This window comes from Camelus bactrianus, chromosome 21 (genome assembly GCF_048773025.1).
Source record: "Camelus bactrianus isolate YW-2024 breed Bactrian camel chromosome 21, ASM4877302v1, whole genome shotgun sequence".
Lineage (NCBI taxonomy): Eukaryota > Metazoa > Chordata > Mammalia > Artiodactyla > Camelidae > Camelus > Camelus bactrianus.
Window position 1 is genome coordinate 29213756 of NC_133559.1, and position 12918 is coordinate 29226673.

The window sequence follows — 12918 nt, forward strand, 5'->3', positions numbered from 1 at the left end:
CTGCTGGTTGGGAACGCCCCGGTGGGCTGGCTGAGACCTTCTCAGACTGCACTGCAGTCTGGAAGGAAAGCCCTTCCTTTCCAGTCCTCTCTTCCTTCCCCCTCTCCTTTCAAAGCTGTTAGACCTCCATCACGGACTGACGGCTCTCTGTCTGCTCCTGGCCCCACTCCCCTTTACCTTTCATAGCTGTTACCCCCAATACATCCCTTTCACGTCTTACTTTATCCTGTCTTCTGCTTCCCAAAGGACTAGAACCGACTGAGCATCCTACCTCCGATGAGTGTTCTATCTTCTCACGCTCCTCTAAATACATGTTACTTCTTCTCATAATGCCCAGCACATCTAAGAGTGCGTTTTACCTGCTAGAGTGACCTAGGAGGCTCAAATCACATTGCAGTGAACTGGAACTGACTAGGAAGAAAAGATGCCACGAACATATCAAAAAAAAGTAAAGACGGGGATTATGTGCACCACCCCCTACATTTCCAGAGGGTGCAACATTGCTAATAACTCTAAGAGATGGAATAAAATAACGATAGCATATGCAAGCATGGTCCTGCTTCACCTGCTACTGCAGATCGTTTTCATGTTTTGCGGCAAGATATGCAAGCTACGCCTCATTCAGATAATCCACAGCGGAGTTTTGTGGTGCCTGGCACACGTGGCTATCTTAGCACTCGCCTAAGTCTTCTCTTGCTGCTGGACTTTAGGATCGTTGAGGGCAGGAGCCCTGCCTTGCCCTCAGTGCCCTGTGGTACTAAGTCATAACAGCTGCTGTCTGTGGTATGCGAACTCTACGCCAGGTAAGGGGGTAATACTTTACAGCCATTGTTTCATTTAATCCGCGCAAACAATCCAGTTTTGCAGAGGGAAACACTAACTCCTGGGGAGGTTACGTAAGTGGCCCAAGTTCCCGTAGTTAGAAGATGCACATCCATGCATTGCGTCTGCCTGTGCCAAACACATCGACGCCACTCAGTAGCTCAGCAGCTAAGCTATACATACAGATAGAGGATCAAAACCTCATTTAATGCTGTGTCATATGTACTCTGTAGACTCATGATGGGGAAGGAATGGATGGTCAGGGTTGGGGAAGCCTCGTGCCTTTTGAAATGATCTTCCTGGGAGGAGGCACGCTGTTTATCAACATCAAACTGTATGTCATCTGAAGTTCCCTGAGCCTGCGGAGCTACAATAAGGAGGCACGTTTTAATCTTTGAAACACAGGCGCTGGTTAGAAGGCAGAACATAGCATGTTCTTCACTTCCCTCTTCTGTCGTGTGGGGCCTCTGTGGGAGGGGAGGTGACGTGTTAACATATGCATGACATACTCTCTTGTAGAAACCATCTCTCTGTTTATCTTGGCTTCTCCTCATGCCTCTTGGGAAGTAATTAAACCAAATCATTCACCTCTTTCAGAGGAGTTAATGAGTCAGTTTTCTTTATATGAAAGAAAGATTTACAGAAAAAGAAAATGTCATTGGTCCAGAATCAGAGCAAATAAGTTTATACAGAAAACATGCACAGGATATTTGGCAGCAACTTTCGTGAACTTTTTCCCCCCAATATTCAGAAATATGAATTTTTATGCCAATAAATATCAGCCTGTTTTGTTCTTGGAATTGCTTTGTGCATCTCACATGGCTCCGCAGGGGTTGCTTGCCGTGACAGGTGCAGCTCTGCATTCTGCTGCCTGTTGGAAGGTTGGGATTTGCCCGGGAGGTGAATATGTGCCTCCTCTCTCTCTCTCTCTCCTGGAGACAGCATAGCTATTTGGAGGCAAAATTGCTTCTGCTTTTCCTCCTGATCTTTGTTACCACCAGCCCGCAACACCATAACGTGTGGCTCCACCTCCCTGAGCTCATCCCTTCAGAAGTCACCAGGGATTAGCAGCCATAAGCCCAGAACATGAAATGGTGGCCCCAGTCTTCGGAACTGAGTTGTGACATGGACAAGAGACTGGTGTGCAAAGGGTATTTGGGAACTAAGGCTGGCTAGTGTCCAGGTATGATTTCAATTGGTGGTCATCCTGAGGGTCCATGGAGAATGTATACACTGATGCATTCTTGACTGTAACTGCTGGTGTTTACCTGGTCTGTTTCAAATGATCGTGTCCCCTAATCCAGGGTCCATTTTTCTCAAAATGGATTTAATGCCACCAAAACTTTAAACATTTAAAACATTTTTATGAAAGATGAAATTCATCTGAAGAACAAGGAGACAGCCGCCTAACAGTTTGAAGTTTATTTCTTCTACAAATATTTATCAATTACTTACCACCTTTTCAGCCAGTGGGCCAGATGCCAGGGCCGCGGTGGAATAAGACAGACCTGGTCACTGCCATCGTGGAGCAATGGCAGACAGAGCGTCATATAAATTACACATGAATTGGGGTCACTGCAAGTCCTGCAAAGGCAAGGTCGAGGGAGCCATGAGAATGAGTCTCAGAGGGAAGCAATATTGCTGAGGGGGGATCTGCTCTGAGAAGGTGGCCTTTAGGCTGTGGTGAGCAGGAGTTTCAGCCCAGGAAAGAGTGAGAGCCAAGAAGCCCAGCCTGTGTGAAAGCCCAAAGTAAGAAGGAACCAGAAAGTCCGTGTCTTCAAAGCAGTATCTGAAGTTCTTATTTTGGGGTCTCCAGGTTGTCAGTGAAAAGCAGAGACTTCTTTGACCACAGAGAGCTAGCCTTCAGTTACGAACTCCTGCAGCCCACACACTGTTAGGCCTGCAGCAGATAAGGAGCCACTCGTCAGGGTGCTGCGGCACCGCATGGAGGTGGAGTGTGGGCTCTCTTCCACGGACACACCTGCGCCCGCAGCAAACCACGTGCACGCAGGGTTACTCATCACACCATTGTCTGTCCTGACAAAAGGTCCGAAATCACCCGCTGTCTCTCAGCAAGGGACTGGCTAAATAAATCAAGATACAGCCACACCATGGAATAGTATGCAACCGAAAAAAAGACTGATAAACTGTTTACATACTCAAATGAAAAGATCTCTAACATATAACATTAAGTGAAAAAGGAAGACCCAGAAAAACATGTCCCAAGTGCTACCATTTACATTTTAAAAGGTAAAAATTTAAAGAATATTCACAAAAATCAGGAGACAAGAATCAGGAGATAAGCCACAGACCTGGAGAAAATATTTACAAAAAGACATATGTGATAAAGGACTCATCCAAAATATACAAAGAACTATAAAAACTCAACAATAAGAAAGGGAGCAATTCAACTGAAAAATGGGCAGATGATCTGAACAAACACAGCATTAACATGGATAGACAGATGGCAAGTAAACATATGAAAAGTTATTTTAAATGTCATATGTCATTAGGGAATTGCAAATTAAAGCAATAATTGACAGAATCATATAAAAAATAAAGATGCTAAAAGTACAAGTAGATTTCCATAAGGAATTGGAAGCAAGATTTTGTAGCAAATGCTATATTTTAAAAACAAGATAGGCTGTGAATATATTTCCTATAGAAATCCTTTCCCTTTGCTGTTATCCTGTTGCATCTGACTAATTTAAAAGTAAGTAAATAAATAAGTAAAGAAATAAATAAGTAATGAGATACCACTACATAACTGTTAGAATGGGACAAAATGGGACAGCTACTTTTTTTTGAGTATATATGGTAAATTTTTAATTCCTTAAAGTGTGGGTAAGGAAGCTATGCTGGTACGTGAGGACTGACCATGATTTGCACCCCTGAACCATACAGAATTATGTATCTCCTATACATGAACTCATTTCTTTGCAAAGCAGGCAAAGTTCTGATAGCTTCTATGAGAGTTACCATATACGTATTCACGTTAACTCATAAAACTAATCAGCAGGAAAATCATGTTATCAATTCCGGCATTTCTGCCTTAGGAAATTACACTGTGTCAGTTGGTGTGGCCAGGAGATAGAACGGAATGTAAGGGACAGTTGAGATCCGAAGTTGGTAACACTGAGTTAATCACAAAGACAGCAACTGCAGAAAGCAGCTACTAATTCGGGCTGGGGAGAAAAAGGAAGTGGTTGAAATTATTAAAATGTAGGAACTTAGAGAAGGGTTGCTCCTGGAATGAAGCCTGGTTGCCAAAGTTAAGGGCAGCTGGATAGCTACTCACAGGAGTAGCCGTCAGCCAGGAAGGAGTTCCTTCTCACTGATCCAGCTTCGCGGTGGGACAGCTGCTTTGGAAGAGAATCTGGCAGTCTGGTTAACTATAGGCACACCACTGTACAGCAGGGCCCTACAACTTAATTACCTTGAGTAGCTGAAACTTCGTACTCACTGAATACCAGCTCCCCCTTTCCCCAACCCCCAGTTCTGACAGCCACCATTCTGCTCTCTGCTTCCATATGTTGGACTATTTTAGACATCTTCTGTACGTGGAATCATGCGGTATTTGTCCTTCTGTGATTGCCTTATTTCACTTAGCACAGTGTCCTCAAGGTACAACCGTGTGGTCACATATGGCAGAATCCCCTCCTTTTTAATGGCTATATAATATTTCACTGTGTGTATATATTTCATTTTCTTTATTCGTTCATCTGTTGATGGACACTTCCACGTGTCAACCATTGTGGCTAATGCGACCGTGAACATGGGGGTGCAACTATTTCTTTATGATCCTGATGTCAATTCTTTTAGATAAACATGCAGAAATGGAATGGCTGGATCATATGGTGGTTCTATTTTAATTTTTTAGGGACCTCCACACTGTTTTCCATAGTGGCTGCACCATTCCCCATTCCTACCAACAACAGTGTACAAGGGTTCCCTTCTTTCTACATCCCCATCTATAATTGTTATCTTTTTTTTTTATAGGAGCCATCTTGACAGGTGTGAGGTGGCAGCTCATTGTGGTTTTCATCTGCATTTCTCTGATGATTAGTGGTGTTGAGCATCTTTTCACATAATTATTGGTTATTTGTATGTTTTCTTTGAAAAATGGCTTTTCGAGTCTTTTTGCTCATTTTTTAAAGCAGGTTCTTTGTTTTTATGCTTTTGAATTGAAGAAGTTCCCTGAATATTTTGGATAATGACCCCTTGTCATCTGTATGGCTTGCGAAGATCTTCTCCCATTCCATAGGCTGCCTCTCCACTCTGTTGTACCCTGTGTGGTACAGAAACTTTTCAGTTTGATGTGATCCCACTGGTCTATTTTTGCTTTTATCCTCTTCGGTGTCATGTCCTCATGGCCAAGAAATCACTCCCAAGACCAGCGTCTTGAAGTTTCTCCCTTATGTTCTCTTTTAGGAGTTTTACAGTCTTCCATTTAAGTCTTTAATTCATGTTGTATGGTGTTCAATAACCTCCTTTAAAAAAAAAAAAAAAAACTAAAAACTGCCCATCCTCAATCATAAACACTGCCCAGCTTTCACCTTTGCCCTGCTTCTGGCCCTTTGAGATAGTCTGACCCACTCTCTCACCAACATTTACATTCTCTAGTTTTTGAGATAAACACCTTGTCCAGCCACATTTCTCTCCTTGGTTCACTGCTGCTTTACATAAGTCCCACTCCTGGCTATAGGATCTAACTTCATCCCTACCTCTGACCTTTAGGACTAATGTTTGCATTTGTTTACTATTTGAACCTTGATTGTACTTGAACTTTGGTATGAATCCCACCCCAGCTTTGTCCCCAGGAAGTCGCCCCTGACAAAACATACCTGGCTTTTCCCATGGCTACACCAACCCTGGCTCCCCCCTAAGCTGGGGAGAGGTTGGGAGGTGGGGAGCTAAGATGGCTCGTATTTTATACAGAGGATGTATTTGTTGGCATGGTGAAAGGGCTGGCATCTGGGCGTGATTTCCGGCCAAAGTACAGAATTTGTAAAAGAGCCATTTGACTTTCTAATGTGACATGATAAGCATGTCTTCTTGTAGAAGCATTTTACAGAAAAACAGAAGGGCACACTGCCAGGCTGGCAGTAAAGACAATTCTGTCAACAATGGCCAGAGCTGTTCCATGCAGCATTCAAGAACTGCTTAATTCAGACAAACAAATGATAAGAAACAAGCTATATGAAAGCGTAAGGAGGAGAAAGCCAGACAGTGCTTGGAGCTCTAAGAAGGGAAGGGCAATGGAGGAGCTTTTCCAGCCTAAGGGGCACAGTGGATTTGACAGCCAGAGGTAACTCGTCCTGATACGTGGTCCTGCCCGGCGTCTATGTATTCTGTGCGTTCTCTGCGTTTCCAAGAGGCCAGGAAAATGAAGTGTCATTACTGTGTTTTATGTTAACTATCAACAGGCAGAATTTGTGCACCAGGACATGCTTACCATTCAAAATAATTCCCTTTACACAGACATAGCAAAGGGGCAGAACCCACAAAGGGACCAGCAAGACCTCCAGGCGGGGCCACTGCCTTCCTGCTTTTGCTCTTCTGTAAAACGGCTTGCTTCTAGGAAAATGAAACTTACCCCTAAAATTCCATTGGTTCCCAAAAGCTCACTCCTGATTGGCCCATTTCTAACACCTCATTTGCATACAGTTCAAATTTAATCGAAACCTAAAACTCTATAAATGCCTGTGTAAACCTACAGACGGGGTCCAGAGCTTGGAGTGTTAACTCCTCTGGGCCCGCCGGCGTAATAAACCTGAGTTCTCCAACCCTCTGAGTGTCGCTTGGTCTCTCAACAGGATTCAGCTTTCTGTAACATTTCAAAAGAGAAAAGAAAAGGTAAAACAAAAAGTGAATATTTCTGCAGGCTTGAAAACGTCTATAGACTGATATTTGTAGCCCCTAGCAGGGAAACATCTACCTGGGTGTTCCTCTATATCATTTTTATGCTTATAGAGTTTCCTAGAGAATGCGTAACTTCAAACTGGTGATGTAATTTCCCTTCCCTAAAGGTATATTTCCCCCTGGTATATATGTAAACCCAGACATTAGGAAAGCGAAAATATACATTTTCATTTCTTCTACTTTCCCTCCTCCTCCTCCTTCTTTGTCATGAGTTGTAGAAAGGGCAGCAGAAAGTGTGCCTAATGTAGAGAAATCAAGATCAAGAGAATGCGGTCACATGAATTCCGTTTTGATACTCAGCTAGTGACAGTAGCCACAATGAAGCAACAGTTCCGAAGTGCTCTGTCAGTGGCCTTCCATGACGCTTCTGTGTGCACTGAGCAGTTTGTTCTGCTTTACAGCTGAGTCATGAGGGTCCCCCATAAGCAAGGAGCAAAATGCAAAGCCACAGAAGAGGGAAGGACATAGCATTTCCCAAGCACTTCATATATATATAGCTTCCCTGTGCGACATGCATTGTGCACTTTAACACTTCTCTTCTCCTCAGGGCCCTGTAAGAGGGGCGCTGGTGTCCCAGTGACGCTGAAGACACTGACGCTGACAGTGACCATGGCGGTGGTGGTGGTGGCATTGATGGCTGTGATTGCTGAGACTTTCCTCTGCTCTCCTCAGCGAGCTGTCACTCATCTGTGGAGTGCCCACACTATGTACCAGGCACCGTCTTAGGCACTTAAGACACATCAATGTACAAAAATACACAGAAACCCAGGCTGCTGTGAAGCTATATTTTGGGGTGAGAGTGGCACTGGAGACTTCCGGGCAAGACACAGAGGTACAGGGAAGTAGAAAATAACGTTCGAAGGGGATAAGCGCTTTGGAAAAATAATAGATCAGAGTCCAATGGACCGAGAATGAGAGCATGGGGTTCAAGCTGCACTTTTAAATCAGGTGTCGGTATTGGTGGCTGTGGTGGCAGGCTTACTGCGAACGTGACACTTGAAGCAGCTGATGGGTTTGGCCACGTGAGTATCTTGGCGAAGAGGACTCCATGCAGAGGGAACAGCCAATGGAAGAAGGATGCTTGGGGTGTCCAGTGAGCAGCAAGGAGGCCAGCGTGGCGGGACCGAGGAGCATGGTACCGAAGGCTGGATCCTGTAGGGCCTTGCAGGCCGATGCAAAGACTTTGACTTTTACAAGGAATGAATTGATAAGTCATTGGAGAGATCTGAGCAGGTGACATGGTCCAACGTGTATTTGTAAAGAATCGTTACAGTTGTGCCGAGAATAACACTCCACCTTGCAACGGCTCTCCGAGGTTTCTAGAATTCCCATCTTACCAGTGAGAAGCCGAGGAGTGAAAAACATCAAGGAACCTTTGAGTGGTGGAGCCAGGAATCAGCCCCAAATCAAACAGCGGCTGTCTTCCAAACCTGGGCTCATTTTATGACCACACTGAAGGAAGAGCTTCTAGGTCCATGTCAGTTCAAGTTCACGATGATGGAAATGCAGGCTTCAGGTACAGGAAAAAGCCATCTGTTCTATCTTGCTTGGTAGAGAGAAGAAAAAAAAGGAAAAAAAAAGAAACTTATGTATTAATTCAGCAAATGACTATTGAGTTCCTATGTTTGTAACCACCCCATGAAGGACTGGTGGCAAAAGCACATCCCTTAGGTGACTTATGGTCTAAAAGAGCAGAGACAAACATTACAAAAACTTGCAAAAAAAAAAAAAAGTACTATAGGAATTGTCTAAAAAGAATCTACAAGCTTCAGTGGGGGCCAGGGTGGGAGTGGTCAGTTCTAAGACGGCTGGGGGAGCGCAGCGGGAACTCCAGGCAGCTGGAAAAACCCTTTATCTTATTCAATACTTTGCATTGTCTGGTTGTTCACTGGCTCTGAGTTTGGTTCAAATGGCTTGAAAAGAAAGATTTTTTATTTTTTTCTCTTGAGGTCCTTTCCAGGAAAAAAAAGCAAAGGTTTTCTCATTTGAAGCTTCCCCTCTGAGTCTTGCCACTGACTAGTTTTGCGATTTCAGTCTGTTGAGTTCTCCTGTCTGGGACACACTGCAGACTGCTGGGACCCCAGAAGACACAGGGCAACAGAAGGCTGCCTGTGCCTTTGATGCAGTGAACTCTGTCTCGTGGGGTGTGCATGTGTGTCTGTGTGTGTGTGTCTGCGTGTGTGTGCGCATGCACACGCGTAGGTGCACACGCAACTCAGACTCCCGGGAGCGCCTGCCAGGGCCGGTCAGCTCGTCCACGGGCCTCCCCAAGGAAATTTTTTTTGTTTGAGAACTTACTCAGTATCACGTCACCATGCTGGAGCTGGCGCCTTTGTTGGATAAAGCATTGATGTCACCTTTCCAGTTTTCCCCAAGTGAACTCTGGACTCTCTGCTGCTTTTCCATCCAGCTGTCTTGGTGTTTCCTTTGGACGTGCCTCTTCCAAGGCTCCCTCGCCAACCGTCAGAGAGGCAGTGCCAGGAAATAGAGACAGGATGGCCTGTGGACCCCTGGTCTGCGCTGGGTTAGAATTCCCAGTTCTGAAATTTACCAAACTGTGGAAATCCACGTGCCCTCGTCCTCTGAACCTCAGACAAAAAGGTACCTACATCACAGGGATGTCTTAAATAAGATAACCCATGTGATGGGCCTGGCCGGGAACAACTGCTCGAGGGTTAGCTGGTCCTGGGATCATCTGAGCGGCACTGTCTTCTCACATATGAACTGGCGGCAGTTCTCAGCACTGGGTCATGGCCTCGGCCAACAGTAACAACCATCTGTCCCTTTGAGGAGGACCTCCAGAGGGCCGGCCACTGGCTTTACTCACATCCTTGCTGGAAGAGAGGAGGCAGAAGGCTGCAGAATCACAGCCCCTGCCAAGATTTCACCTCGGCTGCTTCCACCAGTAGCTTCACCCCGGGGATTGTGGAAATATTTTGTGTTCCCGGAACCTTGCTCTGGGCACCATCCCAAGAGAGCTCAGTGTTTAGAAGGCTGTGTCCTCAGCAGTCTGGTCTCAGACTTTACGAGGAAAGAGAGACTGCAGCAGCAGACGGCAGACCCCCTCGGAGGGTTTCTCGGGAGGCCACGGGGAGACCCACCCACAGTCACCAGTGAGCGCCGTCTGAGCGTGGCCTCCCCCACGGCAGTTTGCTGGGTGCTCACATCATCCAGTCCCTGGAGTCCGCTTAGTGCCTGCTTGCTCCCCGCTCCACTCTATGGTCACAGTTGCTTAATATTCCATCTCTTTGACATGCGACAGCAGGGACAGACATCAGCCCCAAATGTCTGAGACGGCTGCTCCTTGAAAGAGTCGACCACCGGTTCACGGGGTTGAGGATGAAGCAGAATCCAAACTCCGCAGCAGGACCCACGAGCTCCACACGGGGAGTGTCTTGCTGGGATGCACTCAGGAAAGCAGCATCGAGGCACCTAGAGGTGGGGGCAGGGGCCTGCCAAGGGGGCTTTCTTGGGGTGTAATCCATTCCACAAACAAGCACAGACCCTCCCGTATGCACACCTGCCAGCTATGGAGCTCCTGGCCTGGAGGGGGGAGCGCGGGGCTGGAGGGAGGGGGAGGGCAGCAGGGGAGGCAGGTGAGTAAAGCACAGGACAGTGGGATCCATGCAGTGATGCTGTACAAATGCTCAGGGAGGCGGCCGTTTATCCTAACCCCCTGAAAGGGCTTTATAGGCATGTGGCTTGGGAGGAGCTAGAAAGCAAGCAGATCCCCCGATGATTTAAAACTTGCTGACTTCCAACTTCCTGCAAGGGCAAGGCTTAGGCAGCTTTGATTTGCTTTGCATCTTTTCCGCCATGGAATCGAAAGCATGAGAACCATGAATATGGAGGAACTGCTGACATAGTAAAGAAGGAGCGGGGGGGGGGGGCGGGGGGGGCGGGCTGGGGGAGGGGCGCCCTAAGACTGGGCTAATCGGCCCCATGCTGACTAGAGATAAAGTCACCTCTCTGCCCTCCAGAATAATTTTCATCCATCTGCATAGGTGATTCAGGCTAAATCAATTACGCTTTGGACTTGAATCTCTCTGCCCACCAAGTTGGAATTTGGCAACCGACCCTCCCTTAAGAAGCAGCAAGGAGGCTGGTGTTCTTAGAAAGGCACTTTGTGTTTCCAGAAAGCAAGATGTTTTGAACATTTGAGGTTTTATCATTTGCAGGGTGTGCTCAGCAAGGGCATTGTTACATTTGGGGAAGAAAACCAGACCTGAGACACGTGAGACGGGACCGCATGTTCCCGCAGGTCAGAAATAGACCACAGGGTCACCGTCAGAAATAACCCTGGGAGCAAGCACTGCATTGGCGTGGACACCTAGAATGTAGGAACTCTGAAGCAATCTTCTATTTATGCTCAGATAAAATTGGACCCCTCCGGGGTCATGTGTCTTAATTCCGGGAGCTTCAATCCAGAAAGGGCAGCAGAATTTGGACAGGCTTCAGAGGAAAGTTCTCAAGATGATTGAAGGGCTGGAAAAGAATAGCTACCAGAAAGGTTAAAGAGGTAGGATCTGGCACCTACGAGCGGGATGACTTCAGACAAGACACATTAACCACGGGAGCTCCGCTCCCTCTTCTGTCAGGCGAGGATCGTGGTCCCGCTGAGGGCCCAGGACCTCCCAGGTCTCACAGCACTCTTGTGGTCCAAAAAGAGAGGAAGCTAAGGCAGTAACTTTATCATTTTCATTACAAGCCTATCTGTTACAGCCTCTGTTTTCCTTCCTGGAGACTGAGTAAGACAATAAAGGCTGAGGCTGCCCATTAAGATATTTCGTTGAAGAAAAAGGGATGTAGTAGAGGGCTTTCCCCAAACAAGCAGAAATCAGAAAAATAAATGGAGGTAATCTTTGTTTGACGTTTTTGTTTAAAAGGACGTTTCAGAAATTCATATCTTCAGAAATTATAAGCCAACTCTCCCACCTGGAGTCCCTTCCCCCTGCCCCGTCCATGCTGTCCTGAGAGCTTCTGGTTTTCTTCGCTTGGGTCAGATAAGATGAGAATGAAGACTTACCTGCTCCCTAAGAGATGCCAAGAATCTGTGCCTGCCGGCGCCGACTACCAGTCACCCTCAGGTACGAAATCCATGTGAAAACAGGAGGGGAGAAACCCCTGCAGGAAAGCCTCGCCCTTCCTTTCACGATGTTCCCTTAGTCAGAGGCTGCCTGCCAGCTGCAGGCATCCTGTCTCCAAGAAGCCCAAAAGGGGGACTGGCCCTGATGGCACCAGCCTCGGAATCCTACCTCCGATCTCACCGGAGGAACCACGGATTGGGAGCGAGAGTAGGAGACGCGTGGAACCATCCGAGACAGCAGTTGGAAAACTAAACCCTAGAGCCCACAGTCCCCATCCGTCACTGCACGGGGCGTGAGTGACTCAACCTGGCCCGAGGGCACAGGGCCACGTTGGCTGAAGCATGGGAGCCCAGGATCGGGGCCGCGCTGCCCGGGGCAAACACCCCAGGTCCCAGCGTCCACCTGCTAGCCGTGCTCTTGGGCAGAACCAATTCGCAACCTTGGCTTCACTTTGCAATTGGCTGGAAGCTTTTTTAAAAAAATGCTGACGTCCAGGCCTCACCTGAGATGAATTCACTCAGGATCTCTCGGGTTCCAGGGGGGGATTTCCTTACACTAGAGACTCTACAGTGAACCTCCATGTGCTTCCAGGGGCAAATGAGCATAAAACACACAAAACATCAGAAGAATCACAAAGGAATAGAAAAACCCCACTTTACAATATCCTGTCCCCAGCGTATGTAACAGTCCCTTAAAAACCCCCTTCCCGTGGAGATGCGGTGTTACGCCTAGGGGAAGCGTGCTAGCACACCTAGGACCCCGCCGTTAGCTTTAACTGCCCGATGCGCCTGGGCCACATCTGCCCTCAGTGTTGTCTGTATCAAAACCTGCTGTGGGTCAGTCGTGATAGCCGTTTCCTCTACTGCTGTTTCTCCCAGCATAGTGCCTGGGACTTAGGAGAAGTCCAGTATGTTTTTGATAACGGACGGGCCATCCGTGATCAGGCCCCTGACCATTTCAGCTCACCAGGTGCTTAGATGCTCTGAGGGTAATTTATTCAGAACTTAGCATGGTGGTGGCGCTAAATCAATATTTCATATCCACAGGGGCACTGGCTGTGGTGTAGGTGTACGGAATTTCACTTCCA

The 12918-nt window shown here is 47.0% G+C and overlaps 1 long non-coding RNA gene across 3 annotated transcripts; it reads right to left on the reverse strand.

Annotated features, from left to right (window-relative positions):
• Positions 1 to 2229: 2229 nt before the first annotated feature.
• Positions 2230 to 12129, reverse strand: LOC141574394 (uncharacterized). Of its 3 annotated transcripts, XR_012501445.1 has the most exons (3): positions 11771 to 12129; positions 9043 to 11243; positions 2230 to 8286 (listed from the first exon to the last, which is right to left on the reverse strand). It is a non-coding gene; the product is annotated as an uncharacterized LOC141574394 (long non-coding RNA). The 3 variants fall into 3 exon arrangements; XR_012501443.1 differs by having other exon boundaries at positions 9043 to 12129; XR_012501444.1 differs by having other exon boundaries at positions 2230 to 8290; positions 9043 to 12129.
• Positions 12130 to 12918: the final 789 nt, after the last annotated feature.